The 25305-nt window shown below is 42.0% G+C and overlaps 1 pseudogene; it reads right to left on the bottom strand.

Annotated features, from left to right (window-relative positions):
* LOC135512382 (inactive ubiquitin carboxyl-terminal hydrolase 54-like) overlaps positions 1-25305 on the bottom strand; it is a 129047-nt pseudogene that overhangs the window by 39232 nt on the left and 64510 nt on the right.

The raw sequence follows: 25305 nt of genomic DNA, 5'->3' as shown, positions 1-25305 counted from the left end.
TGCGCACCCACAAACACAAACATGTGCGCACGCACACACGCACACACGTACACACACACATCTGCCCTGCCGCTGCACCTCAACTTATCTTGCATACGGAAGAGAGAGAGAGAGAGAGAGAGAGAAGAGGTGAGTGAGGTGAGCTGAGGGAGAGAGAACATGAGAGGCAGAAAAGGAGGTGGAGAGAGGATAAATTATCATAGCCTTATAATTCTGCACAAATTAAATGCCTTGTAATCGACCCTTCAAATGAGCCCTGGTGAATTCTGATAAGGCTGAGACATCAAGGGAGAGAAAGAGAGAAAGAGAGAGAAAGACCAGAAGCAGGAAGGGAGGGAGGGAGAGGAAGACGGAGGCAAGGGGAAAGAGCACAGGGAGAGATGGAGAGAGCAGAGGGGATAGTGAATGGGAGGGAGAGAGAGATGGAGGGAGAGAATGAAAGAGCAGAGAGCGGGAGAGAGATGGAGTGCAAGAGTGAAAGAGAGAGAGCAAGGGCAGAGGGAGCAACAGAAGTACACTTAGGCCTACATTTCTGACCATGACTCTGAGGTAGACACTGGTGTGAAATCAAATAACCTGTCACAGTCAAAAGGACCAGACCTAGTCAGTCGGTAGCTAAAAGGATGGCCTTGTTAAATTCACAGGGCTCTGTCGCTCTCCAAGTCCAGCCTGCTAGCCAGATCCAGCTGCTCTTAGCTATGCCTGCCACGCAGACTGTGTGTGAAACAGAGGAACCAGACATGCCTTCAAATATCACCATCGAACCCCTCCGATGGGCCATGCAGCCCTAAGCATCGCAGATCATCAAACCACTCAGTTTCAGAAGAGCCCATTTAAATCTGCATTTGGGTGTGAAATTTGCACACGGCTGAGTGTGTGGAGTGCCATCCTACAGCCACTCAAAAGGCATTTCCGCACCCTCGACTGTCTCCTCTGGTACGTATGAGAGCGTGAAACTTGCCTCTTCATTAAGATGGAATCAATGACTCAAACCAGGAGAAACAAACCTGCTGGCCCACAGGGTGAGTCTTGTGGTGTAATGGGAGTAAGCTTAGTGGCAAAGCTAGTTTGGTTCTGCCAGCCAGCCAAAGAGACAGACAATCAGAAATAGATTTGGAATGAATAACAGAGAGTCAGTTACAGAGTAAGACTAAAGTTAGAGAGACCACCCTCACACAGACAGGAAGACAGGAAGACAGACAGACAGACAGACAGACAGACAGACAGACAGACAGACAGACAGACAGACAGACAGACACTTACTTACACAGAGACAGACAGATGGTCGCGGTGAGACATATAGAGATGGTCATTGGTCACTAGGGGTGTCCCTGTTTTGCTATTTGAACGATCATTGCGATTGCCGCAGTCATTTGGCAAATAACACACGGAGAGAGAGAGAGCGAGAGTGATCTACATTCAGCGGCCTGTCCAGCTCAAATCAAATGTATTCAAATCCAATTTGATTGGTCACATAGCAGATGTTATTGCAAAATGCTTGATCAGAGAGAGATCAATGGTCCATAATAATCCATAACCACTGGCCAGACATCCAACCACTGTCTATCCACACCAGGGGAGATGGCTTAATTACTGACATGTTAAGACACAAATATTCACATCCCAGAACTCCCATTCAAAATCATGGTCATCTCTCAGGGGGCACAGCTATGCATAAGAACTAAATTCACAGAAGTAACTTGAAAAAAATGACATATTTGATCAATTTACTGTTGAAAATAAAATACAATAGTCCAATACCAAAAGAACCATATTCTATCTGCATTCTTTGGTAGGCATTACATGGAAATGATTCATTAATAAGTGAACCACCTGTTCTCCACCCCCAGGCCTCCCTCTCATCTCCACCCACAGGTCTAGCCTCTTACCTTCAGGGCACAGAATATACACGAGTCCTCCATGCACTTGTGTGTGGTCAGCTGCCGGAAGCTCCGCCGAAAGATGTCCAGGTGCCACAGGACCTGTGGAAAAGGCGAGAAGAAAGAGTGAGACAAAATGACATACAAATGCTCCTCAAGTCGGACCTCACAACTCCGGATCACCTGATTTCTAAATGGAATCTCCTGGACAAACAACAGAAAGCTGCTGTAAAGTAAACGCTATGGGAGCGTGTGACAAGCATTTGCTTCTCTGCGTCGCCTGCTGTTGACTTTCCCACCCTCCATAAGTGCCAACGCTTTGCTCCAAAAGTCTAAGCTTTTCGCAGATTCAAAACCCTTAGAGAGAGCACAGCATGTCTATCTGTGGAAATCTAAAGTTCTCTAAAGCCAGTGGAATTCCCTCGCTAACTCGTACCTGATGCTAGGATGTCCCTCCCTGAATTTGAGGTTTGTTACACAACCACAGTGGAGCCCACTGCTGTCCTGTCCAATCCCCTGTTGGCTCTGAGAGCCCACCACTGCTGCACTAGCCCAAGCCCGTCCAATAGGAACAAGAGCAGGTCCTGTCCAATCAGATCCCTGATGCCTCCCAGACTCTTAATCCCCTCAGCAGGGGAGGAATCCTGCACGCCTCACCAGGGGTTACGGGAAGAAGATGAAGAAAGAAAGAGAGAGGGGGAAGCGAGACGGACAGAGAGGGAGCCAGAGAAAGAGAGTATGTGATAGACCGCAGGATAAAGGAGAGAAGGTGGGATAGAGACAGAGAGCGACAGAGAGAGAGAGAGATAGAAAGAAAGAGAGAGTGTGTGTGTGAGAGAGCACCAGGCCCATCACTTTGAGGAATGTACGCTTGCCCAGGTCGGGCTGAGATGCTGGGTGTCAGCGGAACAAACGCGGCCCTTGCAGTTTCCCGTCGGGAGGCTCCCTGGCATACCATCTTCCATCTGGCACCCTGCCTGAGCAGCCCAAGGGGAACGGAGGTCCAGGGCCCAACCCCACCTGTTCAGTGTCTAACTCGGCCTCACAGCGCCCACGCCATGGTCCTGCTGCCACGTCCACACACCACCGAGCTGAATTATAGACAGGCCTGTCAGTCTCTGTTAACCTGAACTTCCATCTTCTCTCTCTGTTCCCCCTGTCCCAGACACTACCTATGTGCAGTATCCCTTTACCTAAAAATGCCTCTCATCGACTCGCCTATCATTCCACCAAACAATGCTTGACAATCTTCCCACCAATCACAATCCACCCAAAATAGTCACCCTATACCTTACAGTACTTCATTAGTTTCTACAGTCGTGGAAAAGCTATTTAAACCTTTCCATAAGAATTTCAAACTAAAACACGGTTTCAATCAATTGAAACATGAATCATGATCCACCCAATTGTCACCCTATACTGTGCACCGATACATTTCTGCAGCGATAGAAACAGCTATCCAAACTTTCCTATGGGTATTGAAACTAAAACATGGCTTCAATTTAAATTGAAACAATATTAGTAGAGATATAGTGAGCGTGGTCAGGCATGTGTCATGTCTCAGCGAGCAGCAAGTCTGGAGCATCTGTTTCAGCACTAGTACGCAGCGAAGCAGCTTAATAGCAATCAAACAGCATTGATCGTGACTCCAAATGTCAATATAACTGACCTCTGACAGTTTCTGCAAGGCAAAGGACTCCTCCAGGACTCCTCCAGCACAGTGAGAACCAATGACTCTTACCGGTGTATGCCTCCTCAGGCATCAATATACAATCTGTCAACGTGTGTGATAAAACCCTATCATGGTCACAACATTTTAAAGTACATTAGTTTTTTTTACAGCTGGTGTATAAGATGATTGCCGGGAGAAGTAGTAAAAAGTGCTCAGGCGGTTTGAAGACAATGTTCCGACACTGCTGCCTGAGATTTCAGAAGTACAAAAGCTGTGAGGTTGAACTATAAAACGAATAGATGTGCCGTGATTCACAATTGCCAACAACAATCACAACCTGACTGTAAAAAGGCAATGTGACAAATACATGATTTAAGCGGCCCAAAAAGGGTTTGAATTGGCCTATAAATTCAGAATGATTACTAGGCTACATTCCCAAAATGGTAACCTTCCAGAGCTTTGTCACTATGGACACTATGGACAAACATTTTGGCTGGGAGATTTGGAAAATACCTGAATTGAGATCAAAACATCCCAAAGAGAGGAGGATGCCATCTTGAGAAGAATCTTAAGATGAGAAGTTGCTAGTAATGCTCCTCATGACAACCATAAGGAGGCTGTCAGCCACACACACACACATTAAAACCTCCAGATTTCAAAAAGTCCTGACTGAGGCAGAAAGAAGCTAGAGGTTTCATAACACCAGACCATCTGCACTGCAGCAGCTTTACAGAAAGTGAAAGGATGGCTCAACACCTGGATCAGGGGTAAATCCATTATAACTCCGTCACTTATTGACAGAACCCCTTTTGGGCCTGAATGACAAAACATTGGAGTTGATTTGGAGTTGCTCCAAATCAATCTATTGATCATACACCCCACCAGACCATGAGACAGACATCCATGTGTCCACATCAATGGTCAAAACATACAGTTGACAATAATATCATTTAAAATCTTAAATTATATAGTTGTCAAACTATTTGACAATTTATTGAGGAAAACATACAACGAATATTAGGGCTGACCCCAATTAGTCGGCCGGTCGATTGTTTGGTCGTTAGGCTGTTGGTCAACCTTGATTGTTTTAGTCGAGCAGTAACAAATACATACAGTTGAAGTATGTAAGTTTGGAAGTTACATACACTTAGGTTGGAGTCATGAAAACTAATTTTTCAACCACTCTTGTTGTTAACAAACTATAGTTGTTAATAAACTATAGTTTTGGTAAGTCGGTTAGGACATCTACTTTGTGCATGACACGAGTCATTTTTTCAACAATTGTTTACAGACAGATTATTTCACTTATTCACTGTATCACAATTCCAGTGGGTCAAAAGTTTACATACACTAAGTTGACTTTGAGGCTATTTGCGCAAGGGCTAAGAATCAGTGCTTAACTTGGGCAGGAGCTCATTGAGCTCTTGTTCCTCTTATAGAATATTAGCTCAAAAGTATTGTGGAGCTCCTGCTCCTAAATATAAAGAGTACTAGCACCCAAAATGAGTACCACAATCTATTTCAGTCCAAGTCAGTCCAAATTAGCCTATCAGAAGCTTCTAAAGCCATGACATAATTTTCTGGAATTTTCCAAGCTGTTTAAAGGCACAGTCAACTTAGTGTATGTAAACTGTGGAAAGCTACCCGAAACATTTGATCCAAGTTATACAATTTAGAAATGTCCTTGTTTTTGAAAGAAAAGCAAAAAAATTGTCCATTAAAATAACATCAAATTGATCAGAAATACAGTGTAGACATTGTTAATGTTGTAAATGACTATTGTAGCTGGAAACTGCAAAAAATGTTATGGAATATCTACAGTAGGGCAAAAAAAAGTATTTAGTCAGCCACCAATTGTGCAAGTTCTCCCACTTAAAAAGATAAGAGAGGCCTGTAATTTTCATCATAGGTACACTTCAACTATGACAGACAAAATGAGAAAAAAATTCCAGAAAATCACATTGTAGGATTTTTAATGAATTTATTTGCAAATTATGGTGGAAAATAAAAATGTTCTTTGCAACTCTGCCAAGAAGTCCATGATCCCAGAGTCACCTCTTCACTATTGACGTTGAGACTGGTGTTTTGCGGGTACTATTTAATGAAGCTGCCAGTTGAGGACTTGTGAGGCGTCTGAAGTCAAATCTAGCTCTGTATCACATCGGAATGCACCTCCCAAATTTTTTAACAATGCTGAAGGCTTTGTATAGCTCCGAATTGACATGATTGGTTGACGGTACGTGGGGGCGGTACATCCTGTATAAACATAAACTCACTTCCATGACAACATCTATGCATTGCTCCGTGAAGTGCAAGAAGTATGAATGCCCTCACTTCTGCTGAGGCCATATCACCGTAAATGCAGCAAGGCCAATGCAGATGTCAGATTGACCAGATGCACAATGCACTTCTCTCTCCAAAATGCGCTCTCTCCCACCAATTTGTGCATTGTGTGAATTGTTTGCCTTTGAATGTTAGTGTCTATCAATTCCCCATTACATATATCACCAGTAGTACATTTACTGTTAATTCCTATCATTTCTAATCTACAATGTTTGTTACTTTGGTTACGGTCATTTTTTTTAATGCATTCAATATTATTCCAGTCTTCTTCTTCTCATTGTCGGAGTGGACACATTGTTTGCAGAATGCAGAACCTGTGCTACACTTGTGAGAAACAAGTTTTGGTTTATTTAATTCCATTTACGAGTTGTGTCAATTTATTCATTGTCTTTTGTTTGGAGTGCTCCTTTCAATGTTGAGTCTATAGGCTACCTGGTCTGCACGCACATGTAGGCATATAAATTGTGCCCATTTGGGGGCCTGAAATATTTCTGATTGCCTTAACACACCACCAGTGATGACCTGTGGAGATTCTCAAAGTCATCTTTTCTTCACCTAAAACAGCAAGCAAACAGTATATATTTTTTTACATCCATTGAGAATTACGATAGTTCCTCAATGTATAAGAGGAACAAGAGCTGAAGCAGCAGAAAATCTGAGGTGCCGGTACTCAACTCCAGTGAGCTCCAGCCCAAGTTAAGCACGGCTTCTTATCCCTTGCGCAAATAGCCTACAGCTGTGTCTGCATTAAGCTCACTGGTGCTGGAAACTGAGGGCCCAGAATATTTTATACGTTGCAAGTTTGCAAGCTTTGGGCCGGACCCAAGTTAATAGTTGCAGACAGGCCATGTGTAGCCAATATCATTTATAGCCTATCTACTTAGTACCAGTAACTTCAGGACAGTAATGGCAGAATATGCGAAAGCCAGCAGGAGTGGGAGGAGAATAGTTGGGTCAGGTCAAGTTTATTTTCTTCTGGTTATCTAGATCTCTGGCACCCTCTTGAGGCATCAAACCGTAAGTTTAAAGCATCAGACAAACTCAATGCACAAAGTTGATTTTATTAAAACATGTCTTTATATATGGAAAAATACACGTTAAATCATTTCCAGCAATCAATTGGTTGAAAGAACAGATGACTTGCAATAAACAAAGATTTTTATTTATTTGGGGACAGCCCTGAAAATGATGTGTTGTGCCTGCTATCGGTTGAGTCACAACATGCTCCTGAATACAGGGTGGGGTTCATGTTTTGCCTGATGAATGTACTAAAATGGGAATCAAATGGACATTTTGACTGTTAAATGATACCACAAAGATGGTTGGATGTCCACACATCAGAGAATATTTACTTTAATGGGAATATCTGTTTTAAAAATACTGTCAATCCTCCATAGGAAACCTATTGAAATCATAGAAATACAGAAAATAGAATATACACATCTTTGTGGAAGTAATTAGAAAAAGTAAAAATGTCAATTCAATTTAAATGGCGTACCAGCTAAACTGCAGTGGTCTGAAGGGATAGGTCCATTTTATGATTTCAATTTCTACCCACCCTGTAAAAAAAACATGTGTTTCAATCGATGACGGACACAACACAACACGTTTGAAGATAATTGACGCTGAAGGTTGAAAATATATATTTCAAGAAATGATTAAATAGGTTGTCAACCCTGTTCGTAAGCTTTTAAATTATATTAAACTCAACTATTGATCTTTTCCAGTGATGAAGACATGGATGTCTCATAGTATGGTGGGTTATGCAAAATGGGTCAACTTTGAGCACCTCTATCTCATGAATATTTTGCTATTCAGGTCCACCTAAACTAAAAGAGCTGTGAGTTGGGGTTCAATGTCCTTCAGATAGACAAAAAAAGTACTACCCATAAATCTATATGCACAAAACATTCCAAACATCAGCAACGTAAAAACTAGAAATGGTACTGTGTGTGTGAAATACCCCGGACCTTCAGTTATTTTTCCAGAATTGTTGGAATGTATGATCAGTTTATTTATAAGCCCTCCCTGCTGTGTTGCCACTCTGCGTGACCCTGTCCCTGATAATGCCTTCAATCTGTCAATCATACCAGCCATCACTTGTGATAAAAAGGGTTCCAAGGAACTGATCCAAGAGCGAGAGGCAGGAAAGCGTGATGAAAGGCAGAGATAAGCTGACTGGAAGAGAAGGGAATCGATGATATAACAAAATGAGCACAATTCCAGCCTTAACGCTGCCATGACGACAGCACTCAAGGCAGGATTAGGGAAATTCCACGATAACGGAATTATGCTGAGAATCCGATTTTTCACTATAAAATATATACGCCAAACAAAAAACATTGATTTCTAAGTTTAACAAACCATAGACACCTTGAGTTTGAAATAAATCTATTTTGGTTATTGAACTACAGTGAGTGAAGTGGACTTACACCCAATAACAGAATTACGGTAAAAAAATTACATCAAGGGTCCCTGATCTGTATTACATCATCATTATGGATATGAATGTCATTTTCTTCATGGTGATGTATCCTGAATTGGTCCACAAAGGTAGAACTGCGCAATATCATTATTTGCACGTATGGGTATTATACACTGGCTAATATTGTAATGATCTTCACCCCAAAACAAGGCCAAATCTGAACCAATCATCGACGTCTATGTTTCACAAGTTTGGACATCACAGTACAGAACAGTAGAGCACAGCACATCACAGAAGAGTACAGTATAGTACATTATACTGTACTCTACTCTAGTGTGCTCTACTGTACTGAACTCTAATTTACTCAAATGTACTGTACTGAACTATTCTCTACTCTACTTTTCTTTACTGTACTATATGTGCTTCACTGTACTATGTACTATGCTGTCCAAACTTGTGAAACATAGACAATGATTGGTTCAGATTTTGTCCAAGGCCGGTCCGAACTTGCTCAAAAATCAACCTCTGTGGACGTTGAAATCAAGGCCAAGGCGGACTGACCAAATTTCAACTACTTTTCAACCTCCATGGACGTCCGGTGTTGGTCGGTGCTCAGTGTGTGCAGATACTGGTTACAGTAAATGGAAAGAGAGGGGGCTCATGGGTAGGTGTCGGTAAGAGCCGAGAGAGGTAACACTAACTGGAGAGAGAGAGGAAGAGAGGGGGGGAGGGGTTGTCCAGACTGTTTTCACACTCCTGCTTTGACCACCAGATGACAGAAAGAAAACAGCTACGAGCTGAACATAACAGTACGCCAGTGGAAGGGAGGATAATAGCAGGTGGCCCAACTGTGGCCTGTGACTACTATGATTTCCCATTGCAGCCAATTCAATTGAAGTCATTCCGTTACTGATTTTTCTGTAATTCTGTTACCGATTTGGAACCTGGAAGCAAAAAGGATTCTTCAAAAGGGACCTCCTATGGGGAAGCGGAAGAACCCTTTTGGATTCTATACTGAACAAAAATATAAATGCATCATGCAACAAATTTCAACGATTTTACTGAGTTACAGTTCATATAAGGAAATCAGTCAATTGAAATAAATTCATTAGGCTCTAATCTATGGATTCCACATGACTGGGCAGGGGTGCAGCTATGGGTGGGCCTGGAGGGCATAGACCCACCCACTGGGGAGCCAGGCGCAGCAAAGCATCAGCTCCACATCAGCTGTCTGGGTGGCTGGTCTCAGTCGATCCATTGATTTTCAGTGGAAGAATGTGCAGTAGAGATAGAAATAATGGGGTGCAAAGGAGCAAAATAAATAAATAAATACAGTAGGGGGAGAGGTAGTTGTTTGTACAGGTGCAGTAATCTGTGAGCTGCTCTGACAGCTGGTGCTTAAAGCTAGTGAGGGAGATAAGTGTTTCCAGTTTCAGAGATTTTTGTGGTTCGTTCCAGTCATTGGCAGCAGAGAACTGGAAGGAGAGGCGGCCAAAGGAAGAATTGATTTTGGGGGAGCGCCTGCTACAGGTGGGTGCTGCTATGGTGACCAGCGAGCTGAGATAAGGGGGGACTTTACCTAGCAGGGTCTTGTAGATGACCTGGAGCCAGTGGGTTTGGTGACGAGTATGAAGCGAGGGCCAGCCAACGAGAGCGTAAAGGTCGCAGTAGTGGGTAGTATATGGGGCATTGGTGACAAAACGGATGGCACTGTGATAGACTGCATCCAATTTATTGAGTAGGGTATTGGAGGCTATTTTGTAAATGACATCGCCGAAGTCGAGGATCGGTGAGTTTTACAAGGGTATGTTTGGCAGCATGAGTGAAGGATGCTTTGTTTGCGAAATATGAAGCCAATTCGAGATTTAACTTTGGATTGGAGATGTTTGATGTGAGTCTGGAAGGAGAGTTTACAGTCTAACCAGACACCTAGGTATTTGTAGTTGTTCACATATTCTAGTCCAGAGTAGTGAGAGTAGTGATGTTGGACGGGAGGGCAGGTGCAGGCAGCGATCGGCTGAAGAGCATGCATTTAGTTATACTTGTATTTAAGAGCAATTGGAGGCCACTGAAGGAGAGTTGTACGGCATTGAAGCTCGTCTGGAGGGTTGTTAAAACAGTGTCCAAAGAAGGACCAGAAGTATACAGAATGGTGTCGTCTGCATAGAGGTGAATCAGAGACTCACCAGCAGCAAGAGCGACATCATTGATGTATACAGAGAAGAGAGTCAGTCCAAGAATTGAACCCTGTGGCATGCTTATTGAAGATGGTGAGGAAGGCATTTAAAAAAAATAACAAGGCATCCTCTACTGACGGGATGAGATCAATATCCTTCCAGGATACCCCGGCCAGGTCGATTAGACATCTGTGGCACTGTGTTGTGTGACAAAACTGCACATTTTAGAGTGGCTTTTTATTGTCCCCAGCACAAGGTGCACCATTGTAATGATCATGCTGTTTAATCAGCTTCTTGATATGCCATACCTGTCAGATAGTGAGTATTTCTCCATGATAATCCATCTAACAGGGATGTAAACAAATTTGTGCACAAAATATGAGAGAAATAAGGATATTTTATTTCAGCTCGTGTCACATGGGTCCAACACTTTACATGTTGGGTTTACATTTTGGACAACACCTTTTTTTAAAGCGTGTAATACAATAAACCTATTCCGATCCCTGCGCCTGTCTCCCGAATCATTGTTCCCAACGTGACAAAGATGTTGGTCTTTGGTAATGGAATTACAAGGCACAAGGCAATGTTTTGTAAACTTACAGAAGGCAAACAATTTATCCAAAACTAAATATAAGTGTTGATATTAGTTAGTGGTCTTTACTTCAACATGATAGTGTTTTGATATATTTCTAATACCTTTTAAGACTTATTCTGGTAGATGTTTTCTAAGACCCCTTTTCTATCTGTTTGACCAGAAATCAAAGCCATTAACCTATGCTTAAAATTGAGATTTTTTTTTTTAATTGGTTGAAAAATGTATCTACGCCTTCATTTCCCCAAAATATAGACTCTTAGTTTTAATTTGATAACCAATTGTTCCTTTTACATGAAAATGACCATTAGCAGATTACACTGAAGCAGAGAAAGGGAGGTGGCAGGGGAGGGGGAAAACAGACAACTTCTAAACCTATCTAGCCTGCCTCTATGCAGCATACAACACTCTGCAATAATCACACCCCAGAGACCCAACAGCACTGACAGTCGGAGAAGGGTGAGCGCCACAACATCCAGGGAACCAACTCATTCCAGGCCTACCCCTCAGCCAAGATTTAGGACCAAACATGTGGCATGACAGATTTTATACCGAGGATGGAGGTTTGACTGCACAACTTTTTTAGCCCATGACGAATAGGTGCCTGCCTTACTGGTTTGGTATGGTGTCTGTGTCTGTGTGCAAGTAGTATGTGTTACTGCAGTTATTTTTAGAGGGCTAAGTTAAGAATAACAGAAAATATAGCTTTTGAGTGTATTTTGCCTAAAGAGAGAATGAGATCATATGTGCATATTAAGCAATCAGGTAGCCTAGCAGAGCCGACTAGGGGAAAAAATCTGTCGACGTACCCTTGAGCAAAGCACTTAACCCGTAATTGCTCCTGTAAGTCACTCTGGATAAGAGAATCTGATAAATGACTAAACTGTAAAATATGCAATTAGTACAATTCCTGGTTAGCGTTTTCCTTCTTGTCCTTTGCCCCAGGTCCAATAAGTTGCTTGTTCTCCCGCTGCAGAGTGAAAAGCAAGACCATGACATTTTCACCGACGCACACAGACACATCCTTCCCAGGTATTTGAACCCTTCTCACTTGGTGGTGGTCTTTTTGTTTTACTGGCCAAGATGGAAATAGTGTCCAGTCCACAGCTGTCCTGCACAATGCAGAGTGCCGATAATGAAGATATAGTACCTAACCTCTCCACATGGGATTGATAAGAGGGCCAAAGGAAGACAGGTGTCTGTCTGTATGATAACATGGGGCAGAGCTGCTTGTTGCTGCAATGTTTCAGGCCGCTCCCTCATCTGGTTCAGATGTCAGAACAACACGACAACTCTACTCCTCATCTGAGCACAAGCCCAACAACTACAATTCACAAACGTGCCATTTCTTTTGGCCCTGAGGTATTCCAAGCATACATCGTCTTGATCACTTTTGGTCACAATTATACAACACTTGCATGTCATTGTAAACAGGGCCAGTGAAGCTCAACACATTCGTTCCCAGGTTTGCATGTCCTTGTTGGACTGTGGAGCGGGTTGATAGGGAGGCGCACGGCACAGATGCTGCTCTCCTATTGGCCTCGGGGCATCTCCGGGCCTGGTTCTGTACATTCTATGTAAATGAGAGAGGCAGAAGAGCATGACAAAGTCATCCCAACTGGACAGCTCTGGAGAAAAGTGATATCCCAGCAGAAAAAAAAGAGCCGCTGTCATTTCTGAATTGTCATGAAGTGCATGTGAAAAAGAGATGGCAGAAAGGAGAGAGGGACTGATGGGAGGGACTGATGGGAGGGACTGATGGGAGGGAGGGAGGGAGGGAGGGAGGGAGGGAGGGAGGGAGGGAGGGAGGGAGGGAGGGAGGGAGGGAGGGAGGGAGGGAGATCTGTTTCCTGAGATGGGATGTCAGGTGATATATTACTCATGTTTGGTAACACTTTATTTGCTCTATAGACCATCTACAGACTATCAGTAACATTTCAACTTACTATCTACCTAACTCTAGCTCTAACCATGACCTACCCTCATCCTAACCCTAAATGTAACCCTTACCCTAACCCTTATTCTAAACCTAAGCCTAACTGTAACCTTAGCAAGCAGTTGCTTATCAACAGATTGTTTGCTGAAAGTACGACCATCTGTAGAGAAACTACAGATGGAAAATCCAGACCATCCAAATAAAGTGTGACCCTCGTGTTTACCCAACACTTAATCAGAACTACAGACAGTCTGTCTATCGTTAAGAATATGGTGTGCTGCTCAAAGCAACTTTAGGCTGGAAACATGGCGAAATCAGAAAGAGACATATTGTGCAAGTAATTACTGTAATCAAAACAAGCACCACGAGGCAATTGTGAACAGCAGACAAATGCTCAACTCAAGGGATGATTTGGTCACAGGAAGTCCTGAGCTGCCACCAGGAAGTAGGCATGCTTTGCTTTGTTTGCTTGCTTCAGTCGTGAATCGTGACGGGAAATGGGTTAAGTAATAGTTGTTTTTTTCCTTCCTTCCACCTCAAGCCCTAGAACCCATGAAAGACAGATGGCCAAATACCCAACACACAGGACCATTAGATTGGACAGATTTCCATCTGATGGGGTTTTCAATTTTGAAAAACAATCACAGACAGAGGGAAGCCATGGGCTACTTCTTTTCCGATATGGAATATCAGAGAGTATTGTGGAGCTGTCCTTTGGCAAATGGAATTTCCTATTTCAAAAGGAACTGGGCCCTTCAGTGCTAAATTTGGACAGCTTATGATGTGACATGTTTTACCCCTGGGATTTATGGGATATTCAATGAGCCGTTCAACGCAGTGTGACTTACATGCTCCCATGTCCCTTTCTTTTCCCAACATTGCTTTAATAGGAGCTACTCAATTCATATCTTACAACTAATTATTTGTGCAGACAGTCACAGAGCAAACCATTTACTGTGATAGTCAGCCAACGCATGTGATCGGTCTGGATGGGAGCGAGGGAGAAATGAACATAGAAAACTGAGTGGCAAATCTTTTTGTAGAGCACATTAACATATTCAAATGAATGAATAAATTGCAAACTGCGGTCTCAACTGTACATAATAGGTTGTGAATTAAATACAGTGCCTTCAAAAACCATTGATATTACTTATTCCACATTTTGTTGTGTTACAGCCTGAATTCAAAATGGATTCAATATTTTTTTCTCTCACTCATCTACACACAATAACCCAGAATGACAAAGTGAAAACATGTTTTTAGACATTTTTTGCAAATGTATAGAAAATTAAAAACAGCAAATATTTTCTGCCTTTTATTTAAAGTCACCTTTGGCCTAATGGTGAAATCCCTGAGCGGTTTCCTTCCTCTCCGGCAACTGAGTTAGGAAGGACGCCTGTATCTTTGTCGTGACTGGGAGTATTGCCACACCATCCAAAGTGTAATTAACTTATTCGATATAGGGGGCGCTCTTTTAATTTTTGGATAAAAAAACGTTCCCGTTTTAAACAAGATATTTTGTCACGAAAAGATGCTCGACTATGCATATAACTGACAGCTTTGGAAAGAAAACACTGACGTTTCCAAAACTGCAAAGATATTGTCTGTGAGTGCCACAGAACTAATGCTACAGGCGAAACCAAGATGAAATTTCATACAGGAAATGCCCCGGATTTTGAATGCGCTGTGTTCCAATGTCTCCTTATATGGCTGTGAATGCGCCAGGAATGAGCCTACACTTTCTGTCGTTTCCCCAAGGTGTCTGTAGCATTGTGACGTATTTGTAGGCATATCATTGGAAGATTGACCATAAGAGACTACATTTACCAGGTGTCCGCTTGGTGTCCTCCGTCGAAATTATTGCGCAATCGCCAGCTGCGTCCACTTTTCCATTAAGTTCAGAGGAGAAAGGCAACTACCACAAATGATTTAGCATCGAATAGATATGTGAAAAAAACCTTGAGGATTGATTCTAAACAACGTTTGCCATGTTTCTGTCGATATTATGGAGTTAATTTGGAAAAAAGTTTGGCGTTGTAATGACTGAATTTTCAGGGTTTTTTCTTAGCCAAACGTGATGAACAAAACGGAGCGATTTCTCCTACACAAATAATCTTTTTGGAAAAACTGAACATTTGCTATCTAACTGAGAGTCTCCTCATTGAAAACATCCAAAGTTCTTCAAAGGTAAATTATTTTATTTGAATGCTTTTCTTGTTTTTGTGAAAATGTTGCCTGCTGAATGCTAGGCTTAATGCTATGCTAGCTATCAATACTCTTACACAAATGCTTGTGTAGCTATGGTTAAAAAGCATATTTTGAAAATCTGAGATGACAGTGTTGTTAACAAAAGGCTAAGCTTGTGATCCAATATATTTATTTCATTTCATTTGCGATTTTCATGAATAGTTAACGTTGCGTTATGCTAATGAGCTTGAGGCTATGATTACACTCCCGGATACGGGATTGCTCGACGCTAGAGGTTAATAACTTCACCATGCTCAAAGGGATATTTAATGTTTATTTTTTTATACATATTTTTTTACCCATCTACCAATAGGTGCCCTTCTTTGTGAGGCATTGGAAAACCTCCCAGTTCTTTGCGGTTGAATCTGTGTTTGACTGGGGGACCTTTCAGATGATTGTATGTTAAACACTTGTGTTGGACACTGAGTGAGTTCATGCAACTTATTATGTGTCTTGTTAAGCACATTTTTACTCCTGAACCTATTTAGACTTGCCATAACAAAGGGGTTGAATGTGTATTGACTCAAGACATTTCAGCTTTTCTTTTTTTATTAATTTGGAAAAATGTGGAAAAACATAATTCCACTGACATTACGGGGTACTGTGTGTAGGCTATATTTAATCCATTTTAAATTCAGGCTATAACACAACAACATGTGGAAGACGTCAAGGGGTGTCATTACTTTCTGAAGGCACTGTAGATGTTCAATGCTGGGTGTTCGGAAACGAGACACTAGAAGGCTGCAATCAATCTAAAGATACTTTAGACATGTTTCCATTATATCCTGTTTAAAGAGTACATATCAGTCTTGACATTCGTTTTGGATTCCATTCGCATGATAGGAAGCTAATACTTAAAAAGGCCAGAAGGTCCGTCCGTAGTCTTAAATTGGATCATGGGTGTGAGTTACACTCAGATAGGTGTTTACAAACACAGGGGGTCAGTCTCTAGACGCTACATTTCTCCTCCTCTAATGTTTTCCCGTCTCCCATTTCGTACAACTCGACTGGTTCCTATTACGTGCCTTGGTATGCAGGTTTCACTTTCAAACATTTGAGCAAGATATGGGCTCCCTGGGGGAATCGGGCTTTCAGCTTGACCCCCCCAGCCTCTGGAATGCACTCCCGGACCACCTGAAGGCACCACAGGCTTTGGGCTACTTTAAAATGAGACTAAAGACTTTTCTCTTTAGGAAGGCTTTCTGTTGATACCTGTGTTCTTTGGTGTCCACGCCACATGTAGTGTCAGCGGGGATCTTTGTGTCAGTTGCCCTGTCTAGTTGTGTCCATTTTCTTTCTTCTATTTGTGTTTTTTCTTTTTTCTTTTATACACTTTGAGATTATTCTGTATAATGAAAAGCTCTTTACAAATGTAATAAATCATTCATTATTATTATCATCTGTGGGGACTGATGGAAAAGGTGAACGCAAAGACAATGGCCGTTTGTGTGTCCCTGCATTGCATGCCTCAAAAACCCAAAAGACCATGATGAGATAAAACTGTAACAGTGATGTTAGAGAGGTGTGAAGCTAAAGATATTTGTTCTGTCAGGCAGGTATTCACACTGTAGTGCTGAGCGATTAGGTTCGGTTTCTGTTCGATTTGGAAAATAAACATTAAATGCACTATACATTATGTGGGTTGAATGCTGTGGCAACACAGACTAAAACAATTAATACAAGTCCCATGATGGTTGTGACTGCCCATTACTGCTTATCACGTATCATAATTTATTCGCATGAATTTACTTGAATAAAATATTTAAATTGTGTATATTACATTTGTTTTATTTGATGACTTATTATTTACTCATTCCAAGTCATTGCATCTCTATAGAGCTGCTGGCTATGCTGTCTGACAAAATCACAATTGTCGTAGTTCTTCAAAGTAAATAAGGCATACTTTTATGACTGCCGAATACCAACTATCATTCACTTAGATCATGTATTTTTAGGTAGAAATACCTCGCAAAGCAACTGCTTTCTATCCCTCGTGATTGCACATTCTTATGCCTCTTTTACGTCGCAGGCGGATTATGGTCAGGGTAGTTAATTACCAAGTTTTCTGAACTAAACTATGTTGAATATTGGCCTGTTAGAAACTTCATCTCCCTACCAGATTGCACTGATTTGGGAATTGATGGGAAATGATGTAAAATATATCACTAGCCACTTTAAACAATGTTACCTAATATAATGTTTACATACCCTACATTATTCATCTCATATGTATACGTATATACTGTACTCTATATCATCTACTGCATCTTTATGTAATACATGTATCACTAGCCACTTTAACTATGCCACTTTGTTTACATACTCATCTCATATGTATATACTGTACTCAATACCATCTACTGTATCTTGCCTATGCTGCTCTGTACCATCACTCATTCATATATCTTTATGTACATATAGTTTATCCCCTTACACTTGTGTCTATAAGGTAGTAGTTTTGGAATTGTCAGCTAGATTACTTGTTGGTTATTACTGCATTGTCGGAACTAGAAGCACAAGCATTTCGCTACACTCGCATTAACATCTGCTAAGCATGTGTATGTGACAAATAAAATTTGCTTTGATTTGATTTGATTTATCTCTAGCGAAACTGTGCATTGTGCGAATTGAGCTCACAGAAAAAAAAGGAAGAAATGGAATTCAAATAATTGAACTGATGTTGGTCAATTTGTTGTTTAAAAAATTATCTACATTTTGGTTTATCGCTCAGCATTATCACACTGCCAACCAGGGTGGGGTAATAGCTGATAACAAGTAATTGTTACATGTAATCTGATAATTAAAAAAACGTTTAGCTGTAAGCAGTTATGTAACCAGCAAAATGATTGTAATCAGATTACAGATACATTTGAAAAACTAAATGACTACTTCTTGGATTACTTTTAAGTTCAGAAAGGATATTGGATACTCTTTGTTTGACTTGAACGAATCTGACCACAACTCAGAGACCACTAGGATGACAGACCAAATGTGTTTGATGGATCCATTTTGTCTTCTTCAAGAGGTGTGTGTGTGTGTGTGTGTGTGTGTGTGTGTGTGTGTGTGTGTGTGTGTGTGTGTGTGTGTGTGTGTGTGTGTGTGTGTGTGTGTGTGTAAGAGAGAGAAGGCAAGAGATACAGAGATAGAGGAAGAGACCTTGTATCACCCCTTCCTCTATCCAAAGCTTGTGTCAAATTCTATCTGCCCGTGTGTGGGGAGCACAGAGCGTCTAACAGGAGGGCAGGGAGCACTCCCCTCCTCCTACAACTGAAAGGCACCATGACAGACCCTCTTATCTAAGGCTACATGGCAGACCCTCTTATCTAAGTCAACATGGCAGACCCTCTTATCTAAGGCTACATGGTAGACCCTCTTATCTAAGTCAACATGGCAGACCCTCTTATCTAAGGCTACATGGCAGACCCTCTTATCTAAGGCAACATGGCAGACCCTCTTATCTAAGGCAACATGGCAGACCCTCTTATCTAAGGCAACATGGCAGACCCTCTTATCTAAGGCACCATGGCAGACCCTCTTATCTAAGGCTACATGGCAGACCCTCTTATCTAAGGCACCATGGCAGACCCTCTTATCTAAGGCTACATGGCAGACCCTCTTATCTAAGGCACCATGGCAGACCCTCTTATCTAAGGCTACATGGCAGACCCTCTTATCTGAGGCAACATGGCAGACCCTCTTATCTAAGGCAACATGGCAGACCCTCTTATCTAAGGCAACATGGCAGACCCTCTTATCTAAGGCAACATGGCAGACCCTCTTATCTAAGGCAACATGGCAGACCCTCTTATCTAAAGCAACATGGCAGACCCTCTTATCTAAGGCAACATGACAGACCCTCTTATCTAAGGCAACATGGTAGACCCTCTTATCTAAGGCAGTATGGCAGGTAGGTCGGTACTTCAGCTTTCAATAAACCCTTCCTCCCAAGGACGTGATTTAGGGCTTTTAAATTAAACCCAGACTACCACAGCTACCAGAAGTGGTTTCTGGGCTGAACTTTAAATGTTAAGATGGTGGGTAAGTGTTTTGAGCTGCATCAAATTAACATTACAATCCAGTACAATAGGCTAAATGATACTTAACAAGTATAAATAGACTGAAATCAAACCATTCTAATACCATACAGCCATATGCACATTTCTAGATTGCCCATTTAAATGCACAGTGGGTTGCAAACCTTCTGACATACAGTAGGCTTGCGCCCAACTCGGAATTTAACTTATTTCCTAGAATCCTTTCTATATACCCATATTCAAACTTTATTGAAAAAATGATTACTTTTTCAACAAAGTTATGCCTGTTAAGCCGTGTGTAGGCAAAAAAGAGAGACAATACTAGAGAAGAACTTAATGAAGCCTAGTTAACGCACAACATTTAATTTCAGACAAAAAAAAAAAGAATGTTTTCGCCCCCGGGCTCTCGATGTGCTGTCTCTGCATATTGTTATGGCTTCCAGCAGCAGACAATACAATATCAGCTCCCCCCCATCTGTCTCCTGACTCATAACTGACACTAATATGTAGCTTTGGAGGTATTATCAGTCAGCTAAGCCACATTATTTCTATATGGTTGATTATATGGTAATCCAAAAATAGAGTGAAAACTAATGACAGGTTGTTTGGCTGGGTAATTATGGTGTGTGGCAGCATCTGTTTGACAGTTGTTTATGAGGTCTAAAAGCTTGGCTTAAGTCACAGGCGAGTGAGGTGACTGACTGCCTGGCAGGCACCATTTAAGCTGAGGAAATGCCTTTCCCATTTTCTCAGAAGTACGGTGTGAGTGGGTCCTCCCAGTCAAGCTGTCAATGACTGGGCAGCAGTTGCCATGGAAGACAATGGTAAGCATTTTCTCAAGCCACTTGTGTGCTTGTTCAAGTTGAATCCTTCTGGATGAGAGAGTGGACGAGAGCCTCCCACCCACTACGTCAAGTAAAGAGTCTATGAGTACACTAATGAGAAGCATTTCATAAGAGTCTAGCCTACTTCGCCAGTCATTTACTTAACGTCCTTGTTGGTGTGGTGAATTTTAAGACAACTAAATAATGGATAGTTTTACTGTAGAACTAATTCATTGTTGTTATTGTTGTTTTAGATTGATCTGTTATCCACTGATATTGTATGGGATTTAGGGATGAAACGGTTACCGGTTTCACGATAAACCTCTAAAATTCCCGACAATTAGTTTTACCATTTCATATTTGAAATATCATTAACGATTACCACGGTTTGAAAAACACGGTAAATTACTGTCCAGCATCAACCAAAGTTAGCAACTGTCTGACGCAGGTGTAGCATTCAACATGGGTTTTGTTTTGTGTGAAAACATGGCGGAAGGCAGTGGCAGCGCTCGGGAGATTTTTCAGCCTTCTAAGAGGACTAAATCTGAAGTGTGGTCGTATTTTGGGTTTTACCAGAGTGCTGAGGGAAACTTAATCGAAAACGGTCACCCTGTCTGCAGAACAGGCACAAAAAAAATTGCTGCGAAAGGGGGCAACATTTCAAATCTCTTGAGTCACCTTCGTGACCCCCACCCACTACTTTATAGCGAATGCAAGGTAAGTTAACTTTTAGCTCAATGCATGATGTGGGGACTTCGGAATGGGGGAAAATGTCATGTTTTGTCTGTCTAACTTGCTAATAGCTTGCCAATAATGTAAACTGAAGTTTTCAGTGTCACCTACCGTTGTAAAAACACAACGTGTAGTCATCTGCTTCTGTATGTGTAGTATGTCTGCGTATGTGTAGTATGTCTGCAGATTCTATTCGCCCATTGCACAGGATAACACGTTATGTAGTTTAATCACCAACCAACATATTTTGTTCATTTAAAATCCGTCAGAAGTCGACTTGTTTGTAAAAGTGAGAAATACTATGGACTCCTATACAAGACTCCTGTATTTATGTCAATTGTTGGGCTCATTGCAATTACTATCACTGTCTTCTTAAGACTAATTGATATTTACGTCAACTGTGCATGGGGTCATTGCATATACTCAAATTCAACACAGAAGATTGTGTGTGTGTAAGTGAATATTAATATTAATAATTATAATGTAACAACACCAATAATAATAATAATGCATGTGCTATTCCCTTGTTTACAGAGTGGGCGTGCAGCAGACAAACCCAGTGATGCTACTGGTCCCTCCTCATCTACAGTTGTGACACAGATACTCCAGCATTTAAAAAGGCAGGCTGCTTTATGCACCCACATCAACAAAAAATGCTCAAGACATGATGCCATTTCAAATTGTTGAGAGGCCTGTCTTTCTGTGGCTGATGGAGGTTGCTGTGCCTCACTACAATGTGAGTGCTGATCATTTTATTCTTTTTTTTTTCTTCATTTGATTTGCTCACTTAAGGTTGTGTTCATTTAAACCTGCACTAGGGAAACGTTTACCTCTCATGGCCACATGGTGCCATCTTTAATGTTCATATTTTAATGTATATGCACACCAAGTGCATAGTGCTGCTAATTGTATTTGTTTGTTGGTTTTCAATATAAAACTCGATGATATGATTTCAGTGCACGTATCAAAACCTTTTGAACATTTCCAGCACATTTTAACAATACCGCGATAATACTGATAACAGTGATCATTTTGGTCACTATAATCGTGATGTGACATTTTCATACCGTTTCATCTTTAAATCGTGTCCAAATGAACATTTATAATTACGGTATTGCATCAGTAGAGGGATTAGTCGAGAACAAAGGCTGATTATAATGAGATCTATCAAATAGTTTTATATCGCTGACAGCTTGGAAATTGGACTATAACCCTGTGAAAATTACCCTGAGAATGTGGGTATGAGAAGACAAAAATATGGGAAGCAGACAGAGTGGAAAACATTACCACACTGAAATATTTAAAGACACACTTAGAGCGAGAGCGCGAGCGAGAGAGCGAGAGAGAGAGAGAGAGAGAGAGTTGTGTTGCACTATAGTTTCGTTAGGGTGCCACACAGGACTTGTCTATTTCTGTCAATTGATGTCGGTAATCGCTGCTCCTCCCCTGAAAACTCACAGCAGCCTGTGACTCTATGCAGAGTGATGAGATCAACCTCCACTCTACCACACTGAATACCTGTTGTCAACAGACACATCCCACCCTGCAGCCCACACATAACAAGACAAACACAAACACTTCAGACCTAAGCGGGAAAAAACGAATTAGAAAAAATAGACATTTATGTGTGTGCCCCTACCTGTAGTGCGCTGTTGAGGAAGCAGCTGTTCTGGCCCGGCTCGTTGCTGAGTCCTTTACTGGGGGCGATGGACGTCATAGTGCGTGGGGTAAATATCCCCTGCAGCCCGCCGCTTCCGGACGCAAAGTAGTTCCTCTTCCAAGACATGGTCCTGGCTGTGAGTCACCTCTCCCCCCGGATCAACACTCAACAGTCCGCCCCCGTGACAAAACACACAGGGCCATCTTTGCAGAGTGGCAGAAAAAAAAAATGGAGAGTGAAAACCAGTGGGTGTGTAAAAAGGGGTAGTGGGACAGTTTTCAAATGGTTTGCTTTGTCTGATGGAGTCCAGAGACTCTGATGTCCCTATTGTAATATCAGGCAGGTTGTGTCCAGTCTTCAAACACTCCTCCTCTGCCTTTCACACTCCCAGACGTTTGACAATAGGGGGCCCTGGTGACAGTAGTAGTTGTTGTTTCTACTGCATGTGTGTCGACCCTCCCTGGTGTGTCCTGCACAGCCAAGTACAGCCGGGTCCTTGCTCCTCAACGACAGAAGCTCTCTACAGATGGGGGAGAGAAGTGAAAGGTCAGGGGTCAGTTTATCTTCCCTCCCGCTCTCCTGAATGTCTGAATGGAGCGGAGCTTCCCAGTTCTGCAGCAAATCTGAAGGGGGACAAGAAAAGAGAAGTTTATGAGCGGGCTCCACCCCGTCGCCTCTCCCAACCACCTCGCCTGACTGGCTTTATCACCCTTCTGCACTAAAGTCACAATATAATGAGATACAGTCAGGTCCTAAATGATTGTCATCCTTGATAAAGATGAGCAAAAAATACTCTATAAAGTATATATTTTTTTTTTAAACGGGTCAAAATGATTGGCATCCCTGTTTTTAATACTCGAGCACCCTCCCCTTGAGAGGATAAAAACACAGAGCCTTTTTCTCAAATGTTTTATGAGATTGGAGAACACTTTGGGAAGGACAGAATCTTTCCAGATCTTTCGTCTGCGCTCATGGACTGCCCTTTTCAAATTCAAACCACAGGTTTTCAATGGGGTTCAAGTCCAGAGACTGAGATGGCCATTGCAAAGTGTAGATTTTGTGGTCAACTACCAATTTCATTGTAGATGTTGATGTGTACTTGGGGTTATTGTCTTGCTGGAAGATCCACCTGCGGCCATATTTCAGCTTCCTGGCAGAGGCAACCAGGGTTTTGTCCTGGTACTGTCAGGATTTGGCCAGGGTTGTTCCGGGTTTTGGTCACTAGATGCCCCCATTGTGCTTTTTGACCTTATGTTTTTTCCCTTGTTCCCCATTATTATTTGCACCTGTGCCTCGTTTCCCCTGATTGTATTTAAACCCTTAGTTTCCCTCAGTTCTGTGCTCTGTGTTTGTATGTTAGCACCCAGCCCTAGTGTTCAGGGTATTCTTGTCGATTCCGGTGGATGCTCTTGTGGAATTCTGTTTTTGTTTTTGAGTATCTCTTGAGGCTTTTTTGTGCTATTCCTACCACCTTTTGGATTTGCCATTTTTTGTATTGAAGGACTTCTCCTTTTTACTTTATTAAATACACCGTCTTAAGTACTGCTGTGTCTGCCTCATCTTCTGGGTTCTGCTGACTATTCGTGGCTCAGTTGGTTAAGTAACTGTTTCTCACTCCGGAGACCCAGGTTCGTAACCGGGTCCTGACAGGTACTTAGTAAAACTCACGATGCTGATGACCTTAACAAGGGCCCCTGGACCAGTGGAAGCAAAACAGCCCCATAACATCAAAGATCCACCACCATATTTGTCACTTTCTGACCTTTATTTCCTTTGTTTTGTCTTTATTTAGTATGGTCAGGGCGTGAGTTGGGTGGGCAGTCTGTTTGTTCTATATTTTGGGTATTTCTATGTTTCGGCCTAGTATGGTTCTCAATCAGAGGCAGGTGTCATTAGTTGTCTCTGATTGAGAATCATACTTCGTAGCCTGGGTTTCACTGTGTGTTTGTGGGTGATTGTTCCTGTCTCTGTGTCTGCACCAGACAGGACGGTTTGGGGTTTTCACATTTCTTGTTTTTGTTAGTTTGTTCATGTTAAGTGATTTATTAAAACATGAATCAAAGTAACCACGCTGCGCTTCGGTCCGCCTCTCCGTCAATGGAAGAAATCCCTTACAATATTTTACAGTGGGTATGAGGTATCTGTTTTTCGACACCAAACCCACCACTTACGTTGTATCACTCACTTGTTAAACAGAATATCTTTATATGTGCGATTGTATTAGTAGAAAATAATATAATTATTATCAACAGTGCCAATCATTTTGGGCCTAATTGTATATTTACGATCAAGTCCCTCTCTCCAAGTCAGAGACCCATTTTCCCTCCAGTGCTGTCCTTGCCCTACCTCTGTATTCACCCCCTCAATGTCCACAGGCCGTATGCAGATGTCTCCCCTGTCCCCATGGTGGAAGGGTAGTAGATTTCCTGACAGTCATCCCATTTGCGGAGAGTTAAAGTGGGAGAATAGGAACAGCTCAGTCAAAGCCCACCTCCCACTGGGGATCCGCACGCTGTCTGCACATGTGCCTGGGACACCAATCCCCTTTTCACTCCAGCACACACACACACACCCTTACGGCTAATGCCTTGGTAGTGTGACGTCAATCTGCACTCTAATCAGACTTCCACAGACAGGCTAAAGACAGCTGTGCGCTGTCTGCGTGGTGGACGGCCACACGCGTGAAAGTGATGGTGAGGACGACAACGTAGAGAGAGTGGTAATTCCACAGTGGTTGCAAAAAAAGCCTTGTTATCATTGTCATACAGGTGAATATGATACAT

The sequence above is a fragment of the Oncorhynchus masou genome, chromosome 24 (assembly GCF_036934945.1).
Source record: "Oncorhynchus masou masou isolate Uvic2021 chromosome 24, UVic_Omas_1.1, whole genome shotgun sequence".
Classification (NCBI taxonomy): Eukaryota; Metazoa; Chordata; class Actinopteri; order Salmoniformes; family Salmonidae; genus Oncorhynchus; species Oncorhynchus masou.
This window is presented reverse-complemented; position numbering and strand designations above follow the sequence as displayed.